Source organism: Chiloscyllium plagiosum, unplaced genomic scaffold, assembly GCF_037043375.1.
Source record: "Chiloscyllium plagiosum isolate Xiang-an unplaced genomic scaffold, Cpla_swu_hap1 HiC_scaffold_40, whole genome shotgun sequence".
NCBI lineage: Eukaryota > Metazoa > Chordata > Chondrichthyes > Orectolobiformes > Hemiscylliidae > Chiloscyllium > Chiloscyllium plagiosum.
In genome coordinates, this window is record NW_028270178.1 from 72569613 (window position 1) to 72580032 (window position 10420).

Below are 10420 nucleotides of genomic sequence, written 5' to 3' on the forward strand. Positions count from 1 at the left end.
AAGAGACAAACCTGCACTTGGCAGAATGTCGATATGTAATGCCATGGACTTTCACGGAATCAGAATTAAAAAGGTGAACAAGCACCGAAGATAATCACCAACATTGCTTCACTTCGAAGTTTTCAATTTGTGAAGCAGTGCCTTTCACTGGCAAAGGAGAGACATTTGTCCTCAGCTGCCTGCTTCAGGGTCGCCTCCTTCTCTGCTGGAAGTTTCCATCGTTTTATTCACAGTCACGACGCGATTTCATGATCCACTCCAGTGAAAAAGTGTCATGGTGTCGTCCAAACAAGACCCTGCAGAAACTCGGCGAGAAACCTCTGGTCATTTCGAGCTCAGGATGTGGAATTAGACGAGATGCGTGACACCTTTTATTGGCGCTGCCACTTCACTGAAATTAGCGGCTCAAAACGAGCCGTTGTAAGCATCAGCTTGATTTGTACCTTCCTGCAGTGCATTTACTCAACAAAATCAGATCGCTCCCATCCGGCCCAGCTGACTTATCTATTTTCACACTCTGCAGTATTTCTAATATCTCTTTCTTGTGAACCTCAATCTCTTCTCGTCTAGACGCAAGTAGCTCTGTATCTTCCTCGCCAACATTTTCATTTTCTATAGCGAACACTGTCGAAAAATATTTATTTAGTGCTTCCCCTATCTCCTCTGACTCCACACACAACTTCCCACTATTATCCTTGATTGTCACAAATTTAACTCTCGTCATTCTTTTATTCCTGACATACCTATGGAAAGCCTTAGGGTTAACCCTGATCCTATCTGCCAACAACTTCTCATGACTCCTCCTGGCTCTTCTCAGCTCTCTTTTTAGGTCTCTCCTGATATCGTCGGAACCCTCGAGCGCTCTAACTGAGTTTTCACATTTTGTCCTAACATAAGACTTCTTGTTCTTCTTGACCAGGGATTCCACTTCCTTAGTAAACCACGGCTCACGCGTTCTATATCTTCCTCCCTGCCTGACAGGTACATACTTATCTAGGACACACAGGAGCTTTTCCTTGAATAAGCTCCACATTTTAATGTGCTCACCCCCTGCAGTTTCCTACCCCATTCTACGCTTCCTCAATCTTACCTCATTGCATCGTAATTTCCCTTCCACCAGCTGAAACTCTTGCTCCGTGGAGTACACCTATCCCTTTCAATCACGAAAGTAAACCTGAGAGAATTGGGATCGCTGTCTCCAAAGTGCTCACCTACTTCCGAATCTAAAACCTGGCCAGGCTCGTTACCCAGTACTAAATCGAAAGTGGCTTCGTCCCTTGAAGGCATGTGTACGTACTGTGTCAGGAAGCCCTCCTGCACACACTGGGCAAAAAATGACTCATCTATAGTACTCGTACTGTAGTGATCCCAGTAAATATTTGGATATTGTCTTGAGTGTTCCAGAGTTTTTCATTGTCCCAGAGTCCAGATGAAGTTTGCATTCCTCACGTACGTGAGCGAGAATGATTTCAATGTCTCAGATCAGTTCCTGTCCCGAGAACATCAGAGTCAATGTCCCGTCCTCTACTCGGTCCGACAGTTCACACTTCTTCATTCTCCTCTGATTCCATTTCCCAAAGAGTTTCTCAAGATTTACAAAGCTGGAGCCTAAATTATATGGTTTGCTTCCTAAACATTTTTTCAACTGCCAACTGACAATATTTTCACAGTATCTCTTCACAATCCTCTGGCTTGCACCATGTCCAGGGATGAGAAGTCCCGTTTGGTGGAGAGATTCCCGAGGCTGATGAGTTTCACTTTGGAACAAAGATGGTTAAGTGGCGATTTCCTGCGGTTGTTTCTAATGATGGGAGAGGGAGCGGTGGGGAATGAGCACTTTGACGAGCAGGAGGAAGTGTTGCCACTGACCCGAGTCAGAGAACAGTGGACAGGGATGAAAGGAATCTAATGAAAAGCAGCACTTCTGCTCAGGATGTTCAATAACAGCTGCAAAACCCGATGTGTCGAGCAGTGTATCTGGAAAGAGAAACAGAGATAATGTTTTAAATATGGAACATTTCTGATGTAGAACTCGAGTTTCCCAAGTCTAATCAAATTACCGGCCTGGTTCACAAAATAGTTTTTCTGAACTTTGAGCGAAAATTGTACCAGCAGGAAAGCATTCATAACGTAGTCAGCAGGATTCGAACCTACGTGGGGAAACCCCAATGGATTTCTAATCCATCGCCTTAACCACTCGGCCATGACTACAGACGGCTCAGGTGCGTTGAGCATTGACCTAATCAGCCGTGATCTCATTGAAAGCTACCGTTGACTTGATGAGCGAAATGCTCCCATCTCCTTTCATACCTTTGCTGTCATTTGTAAGCTGCGAGACACCAATGTAAAAGAAGAAAAGCACAAAGGTAGGAAAAGATATTTGCAGGCAAACTGAGTCAAAATTATTTATTGAAAGGAAAATCACACTTGGCAATTTGCCATATCTCTTTGCGAACATGACCAGCAGAAGTAAGCAAGGGAGCTATTGATCTGAGTATTCTCGGACCTGAAGCAAACAAAGGTTAGTGACATATTCATTTCTTTTTCTGGCGAACGAAATGATCTTTCCTGATGGTTACAATGAAAGAGATGGTTCCCAATAAAAGACAGAGATTAATTCGCATGTAGATATATTTCAATGTGACACGATTCATTTTCAGTCCCTAATTACCCCAGAGATGGAGGGGGTGAGTTACTTTTCTTCACTCTTCAACTCCTCAGCACGGAGGTACAAACATGAAACCGCTAGAGATGGACTTCTTGAATTGGGAACCAGAGACACTGAAGAAACTAGGCAAAAGTGAGGACTGCAGATGCTGGAAACCTGACTTTAGATCAGAGTGATGCTGGAAAAGCACAGCAGGTCAGGCTGCATCCGAGGAGCAGGAGAGTCGACGTTTCTGTTGCCAGTCATGCTCCGCTGCACAAACAATTTTCGTTTTTGGCTCAGATTTCCAGCACCTGCAGCTATTTGTTTTATGTTAACCTTCATAATGTTTTGGACAAAACCAATGACCTGCCAACATCGGAAAATCGGCAGAAGTACTGGTACACCGATAAGTTTGCTGAACAATACAACCATTCCATGAGCGGGAATACGATCCGGGCCACGGTGCTGAGAGTACCGAATCCTCACAAGTAAATAACAAGACAAGGCGATAGATACTATCGTATTTGGTGTAAATAAAACACCCTGTCTGAACATTTTCGTTGCAGATTTTTTTCAAATTGTCTTCGAAGATTTACAAAGTGGGAAAAGGCCATTCCGCCCGTGTGCATTGCGGCTAATCAGAGAGCCATGTATTCCAGTCGCAGTTTCGAACTTTGGCCCAAAGCCTCGTGTGTTCTAATGTTTCCAGGTCAAATGTCAATGAGGTTATCCTATGTTCTTACATTGCACAATAATGGGACAGAAGTATAACGAATTGTAACTCTTTTGAGGAACTCATGCTCATTTTCACCCACAGAGGGAGACACACCAGAAGATACCACCAAACTGACGGAGGTGTCCGTTGTGGAGAGCTGGAATTTGAAATGGACAATAGGACAAATGCAAGCTTTACATGCGGAAGCACAGAGGAGATGTCCCGAGAGAACTTTACCGGGGAGCGTCAACGTATACCACCGTTAAAGCGAAACATCCCCCCTCGAGCCAGGTAGGACTCGAACCTACAATCTTCTGATCCGAAGTCAGACGCGTTATCCATTACGCCACTGGCCCAAGAGACAAACCTGCACTTGGCAGAATGTCGATATGTAATGCCATGGACTTTCACGGAATCAGAATTAAAAAGGTGAACAAGCACCGAAGATAATCACCAACATTGCTTCACTTCCAAGTTTCCAATTTGTGAAGCAGTGCCTTTCACTGGCAAAGAAGAGACATTTGTCCTCAGCTGCCTGCTTCAGGGTCGCCTCCTTCTCTGCTGGAAGTTTCCATCGTTTTATTCACAGTCACGACGCGATTTCATGATCCACTCCAGTGAAAAAGTGTCATGGTGTCGTCCAAACAAGACCCTGCAGAAACTCGGCGAGAAACCTCTGGTCATTTCGAGCTCAGGATGTGGAATTAGACGAGATGCGTGACACCTTTTATTGGCGCTGCCACTTCACTGAAATTAGCGGCTCAAAACGAGCCGTTGTAAGCATCAGCTTGATTTGTACCTTCCTGCAGTGCATTTACTCAACAAAATCAGATCGCTCCCATCCGGCCCAGCTGACTTATCTATTTTCACACTCTGCAGTATTTCTAATATCTCTTTCTTGTGAACCTCAATCTCTTCTCGTCTAGACGCAAGTAGCTCTGTATCTTCCTCGCCAACATTTTCATTTTCTATAGCGAACACTGTCGAAAAATATTTATTTAGTGCTTCCCCTATCTCCTCTGACTCCACACACAACTTCCCACTATTATCCTTGATTGTCACAAATTTAACTCTCGTCATTCTTTTATTCCTGACATACCTATGGAAAGCCTTAGGGTTAACCCTGATCCTATCTGCCAACAACTTCTCATGACTCCTCCTGGCTCTTCTCAGCTCTCTTTTTAGGTCTCTCCTGATATCGTCGGAACCCTCGAGCGCTCTAACTGAGTTTTCACATTTTGTCCTAACATAAGACTTCTTGTTCTTCTTGACCAGGGATTCCACTTCCTTAGTAAACCACGGCTCACGCGTTCTATATCTTCCTCCCTGCCTGACAGGTACATACTTATCTAGGACACACAGGAGCTTTTCCTTGAATAAGCTCCACATTTTAATGTGCTCACCCCCTGCAGTTTCCTACCCCATTCTACGCTTCCTAAATCTTACCTCATTGCATCGTAATTTCCCTTCCACCAGCTGAAACTCTTGCTCCGTGGAGTACACCTATCCCTTTCAATCACGAAAGTAAACCTGAGAGAATTGGGATCGCTGTCTCCAAAGTGCTCACCTACTTCCGAATCTAAAACCTGGCCAGGCTCGTTACCCAGTACTAAATCGAAAGTGGCTTCGTCCCTTGAAGGCATGTGTACGTACTGTGTCAGGAAGCCCTCCTGCACACACTGGGCAAAAAATGACTCATCTATAGTACTCGTACTGTAGTGATCCCAGTAAATATTTGGATATTGTCTTGAGTGTTCCAGAGTTTTTCATTGTCCCAGAGTCCAGATGAAGTTTGCATTCCTCACGTACGTGAGCGAGAATGATTTCAATGTCTCAGATCAGTTCCTGTCCCGAGAACATCAGATTCAATGTCCCGTCCTCTACTCGGTCCGACAGTTCACACTTCTTCATTCTCCTCTGATTCCATTTCCCAAAGAGTTTCTCAAGATTTACAAAGCTGGAGCCTAAATTATATGGTTTGCTTCCTAAACATTTTTTCAACTGCCAACTGACAATATTTTCACAGTATCTCTTCACAATCCTCTGGCTTGCACCATGTCCAGGGATGAGAAGTCCCGTTTGGTGGAGAGATTCCCGAGGCTGATGACTTTCACTTTGGAACAAAGATGGTTAAGTGGCGATTTCCTGCGGTTGTTTCTAATGATGGGAGAGGGAGCAGTGGGGAATGAGCACTTTGACTAGCAGGAGGAAGTGTTGCCACTGACCCGAGTCAGAGAACAGAGGACAGGGATGAAAGGAATCTAATGAAAAGCAGCACTTCTGCTCAGGACGTTCAATAACAGCTGCAGAAACCCGATGTGTCGAGCAGTGTATCTGGAAAGAGAAACAGAGATAATGTTTTAAATATGGAACATTTCTGATGTAGAACTCGAGTTTCCCAAGTCTAATCAAATTACCGGCCTGCTTCACAAAATAGTTTTTCTGAACTTTGAGCGAAAATTGTACCAGCAGGAAAGCATTCATAACGTAGTCAGCAGGATACGAACCTACGTGGGGAAACCCCAATGGATTTCTAATCCATCGCCTTAACCACTCGGCCATGACTACAGACGGCGCAGGCGCGTTGAGCATTGACCTAATCAGCCGTGATCTCATTGAAAGCTACCGTTGACTTGATGAGCGAAATGCTCCCATCTCCTTTCATACCTTTGCTGTCATTTGTAAGCTGCGAGACACCAATGTAAAAGAAGAAAAGCACAAAGGTAGGAAAAGATATTTGCAGGCAAACTGAGTCAAAATTATTTATTGAAAGGAAAATCACACTTGGCAATTTGCCATATATCTTTGCGAACATGACCAGCAGAAGTAAGCAAGGGAGCTATTGATCTGAGTATTCTCGGACCTAAGCAAACAAAGGTTAGTGACATATTCATTTCTTTTTCTGGCGAACGAAATGATCTTTCCTGATGGTTACAATGAAAGAGATGGTTCCCAATAAAAGACAGAGATTAATTCGCATGTAGATATATTTCAATGTGACACGATTCATTTTCAGTCCCTAATTACCCCAGAGATGGAGGAGGTGAGTTACTTTTCTTCACTCTTCAACTCCTCAGCACGGAGGTACAAACATGAAACCGCTAGAGATGGACTTCTTGAATTGGGAACCAGAGACACTGAAGAAACTCGGCAAAAGTGAGGACTGCAGATGCTGGAAACCTCACTTTAGATCAGAGTGATGCTGGAAAAGCACAGCAGGTCAGGCTGCATCCGAGGAGCAGGAGAGTCGACGTTTCTGTTGCCAGTCATGCTCCGCTGCACAAACAATTTTCGTTTTTGGCTCAGATTTCCAGCACCTGCAGCTATTTGTTTTATGTTAACCTTCATAATGTTTTGGACAAAACCAATGACCTGCCAACATCGGAAAATCGGCAGAAGTACTGGTACACCGATAAGTTTGCTGAACAATGCAACCATTCCATGAGCGGGAATACGATCCGGGCCACGGTGCTGAGAGTACCGAATCCTCACAAGTAAATAACAAGACAAGGCGATAGATACTATCGTATTTGGTGTAAATAAAACACCCTGTCTGAACATTTTCGTTGCAGATTTTTTTCAAATTGTCTTCGAAGATTTACAAAGTGGGAAAAGGCCATTCCGCCCGTGTGCATTGCGGCTAATCAGAGAGCCATGTATTCCAGTCGCAGTTTCTAACTTTGGCCCAAAGCCTCGTGTGTTCTAATGTTTCCAGGTCAAATGTCAATGAGGTTATCCTATGTTCTTACATTGCACAATAATGGGACAGAAGTATAACGAATTGTAACTCTTTTGAGGAACTCATGCTCATTTTCACCCACAGAGGGAGACACACCAGAAGATACCACCAAACTGACGGAGGTGTCCGTTGTGGAGAGCTGGAATTTGAAATGGACAATAGGACAAATGCAAGCTTTACATGCGGAAGCACAGAGGAGATGTCCCGAGAGAACTTTACCGGGGAGCGTCAACGTATACCACCGTTAAAGCGAAACATCCCCCCTCGAGCCAGGTAGGACTCGAACCTACAATCTTCTGATCCGAAGTCAGACGCGTTATCCATTACGCCACTGGCCCAAGAGACAAACCTGCACTTGGCAGAATGTCGATATGTAATGCCATGGACTTTCACGGAATCAGAATTAAAAAGGTGAACAAGCACCGAAGATAATCACCAACATTGCTTCACTTCCAAGTTTCCAATTTGTGAAGCAGTGCCTTTCACTGGCAAAGGAGAAACATTTGTCCTCAGCTGCCTGCTTCAGGGTCGCCTCCTTCTCTGCTGGAAGTTTCCATCGTTTTATTCACAGTCACGACGCGATTTCATGATCCACTCCAGTGAAAAAGTGTCATGGTGTCGTCCAAACAAGACCCTGCAGAAACTCGGCGAGAAACCTCGGGTCATTTCGAGCTCAGGATGTGGAATTAGACGAGATGCGTGACACCTTTTATTGGCGCTGTCACTTCACTGAAATTAGCGGCTCAAAACGAGCCGTTGTAAGCATCAGCTTGATTTGTACCTTCCTGCAGTGCATTTACTCAACAAAATCAGATCGCTCCCATCCGGCCCAGCTGACTTATCTATTTTCACACTCTGCAGTATTTCTAATATCTCTTTCTTGTGAACCTCAATCTCTTCTCGTCTAGACGCAAGTAGCTCTGTATCTTCCTCGCCAACATTTTCATTTTCTATAGCGAACACTGTCGAAAAATATTTATTTAGTGCTTCCCCTATCTCCTCTGACTCCACACACAACTTCCCACTATTATCCTTGATTGTCACAAACTTAACTCTCGTCATTCTTTTATTCCTGACATACCTATGGAAAGCCTTAGGGTAAACCCTGATCCTATCTGCCAACAACTGCTCATGTCTCCTCCTGGCTCTTCTCAGCTCTCTTTTTAGGTCTCTCCTGATATCGTTGGAACCCTCGAGCGTTCTAACTGAGTTTTCACATTTTGTCCTAACATAAGACTTCTTGTTCTTCTTGACCAGGGATTCCACTTCCTTATTAAACTACGGCTCACGCATTCTATATCTTCCTCTCTGCCTGACAGGTACATACTTATCTAGGACACACAGGAGCTTTTCCTTGAATAAGCTCCACATTTTAATGTGCTCACCCCCTGCAGTTTCCTACCCCATTCTACGCTTCCTAAATCTTACCTCATTGCATCGTAATTTCCCTTCCACTAGCTGAAACTCTTGCTCCGTGGAGTACACCTTTTCCTTTCATTCACGAAAGTAAACCTGAGAGAATTGGGATCGCTGTCTCCAAAGTGCTCACCTACTTCGGAATCTAAAACCTGGCCAGGCTCGTTACCCAGTACTAAATCGAAAGTGGCTTTGTCCCTTGAAGGCATGTGTACGTACTGTGTCAGGAAGCCCTCCTGCACACATTGGGCAAAAAATTACTCATCTATAGTACTCGTACTGTAGTGATCCCAGTAAATATTTGGATATTGTCTTGAGTGTTCCAGAGATTTTCATTGTCCCAGAGTCCAGATGAAGTTTGCATTCCTCACGTACGTGAGCGAGAATGACTTCAATGTCTCAGATCAGTTCCTGTCCCGAGACCTTCAGAGTCAATGTCCCGTCCTCTACTCGGTCCGACAGTTCACACTTCTTCATTCTCCTCTGATTCCATTTCCCAAAGAGTTTCTCAAGATTTACAAAGCTAGAGCCTAAATTATATGGTTTGCTTCCTGAACATTTTTTCAACTGCCAACTGACAATATTTTCACAGTATCTCTTCACAATCCTCTGGCTTGCACCATGTCCAGGGATGAGAAGTCCCGTTTGGTGGAGAGATTCCCGAGGCTGATAAGTTTCACTTTGGAACAAAGATGGTTAAGTGGCGATTTCCTGCGGTTGTTTCAAATGACGGAGAGGGAGCGGTGGGGAATGAGCACTTTGACGAGCAGGAGGAAGTGTTGCCACTGACCCGAGTCAGAGAACAGAGGACAGGGATTAAAGGAATCTAATGAAAAGCAGCACTTCTGCTCAGGACGTTCAATAACAGCTGCAGAAACCCGATGTGTCGAGCAGTGTATCTGGAAAGAGAAACAGAGATAATGTTTTAAATATGGAACATTTCTGATGTAGAACTCGAGTTTCCCAAGTCTAATCAAATTACCGGCCTGGTTCACAAAATAGGTTTTCTGAACTTTGAGCGAAAATTGCACCAGCAGGAAAGCGTTCATAACGTAGTCAGCAGGATTCGAACCTACGGGGGGATACTCCAATCGATTTCAAAATCCATCGCCTTAACCACTCGGCCATGACTACAGACAGCTCAGGTCGGTTGAGCATTGACCAAATCAGCGTGGGGAAACTCCAATGGATTTCTAATCCATCGCCTTCACCCCTCGGCCATGACAACAGACAGCTCAGAGCGGTTGAGCATTGACCAAATCAGCCGTGATCTCATTGAAAGCTACCGTTGACTTGATGAGCGAAATGCTTCCATCTCTTTTCATACCTTTGCAGTCATTTGTAAGTTGCGAGACACCAATGTAAAAGAAGAAAAGCACAAAGGTAGGAAAAGATATTTGCAGGCAAACTGAGTCAAAATATTTATTGAAAGGAAAATCACACTTGGCAATTTGCTAGACCTCTTTGCGAACATGACCAGCAGAGGTAAGCAATGATCTGAGTATTCTTGGACCTGAAGTGATGCTGGAAAAGCACAGCAGGTCAGGCAGCATCCGAGGAGCAGGAAAGTCGACGTTTCTGTTGCCAGTCTTGCTGCGTTCCGCAAACAATTTTCGTTTTTGTCTCAGATTTCCAGCACCTGCAGCTATTTCTTTTATGTTAACCTTCATAATGTTTTGGACAAAACCAATGACCTGCCAGCATCGGAAAATCGGCAGAAGTACTGGTACACCGATATGTTTGCTGAACAATACAACCATTCCATGAGCGGTAATACGATCCGGGCCACGGTGCTGAGAGTACCGAATCCTCACAAGTAAATCCTCACAAGAACATTTTCGTTGCAGATTATTTTCAACTTGTCTTCGAAGGTTCACAAAGTGGGAAAAGGCCATTCCGC

At 44.4% G+C, this 10420-nt stretch overlaps 5 non-coding genes across 5 annotated transcripts; all 5 read right to left on the bottom strand.

The window, feature by feature from the left end:
* Positions 1-2129: 2129 nt before the first annotated feature.
* Positions 2130-2211, bottom strand: trnas-aga (transfer RNA serine (anticodon AGA)). The gene has a single exon. It is a non-coding gene; the product is annotated as a tRNA-Ser (tRNA).
* Positions 2212-3648: 1437 nt separating this feature from the next.
* trnar-ucg (transfer RNA arginine (anticodon UCG)) lies at positions 3649-3721 on the bottom strand. Its single transcript has one exon. It is a non-coding gene; the product is annotated as a tRNA-Arg (tRNA).
* A 2130-nt stretch (positions 3722-5851) lies between these two features.
* trnas-aga (transfer RNA serine (anticodon AGA)) lies at positions 5852-5933 on the bottom strand. The gene has a single exon. It is a non-coding gene; the product is annotated as a tRNA-Ser (tRNA).
* Positions 5934-7369: 1436 nt separating this feature from the next.
* On the bottom strand, positions 7370-7442 carry trnar-ucg (transfer RNA arginine (anticodon UCG)). The gene has a single exon. It is a non-coding gene; the product is annotated as a tRNA-Arg (tRNA).
* Positions 7443-9571: 2129 nt separating this feature from the next.
* On the bottom strand, positions 9572-9654 carry trnaq-uug (transfer RNA glutamine (anticodon UUG)). Its single transcript has one exon. It is a non-coding gene; the product is annotated as a tRNA-Gln (tRNA).
* Positions 9655-10420: the final 766 nt, after the last annotated feature.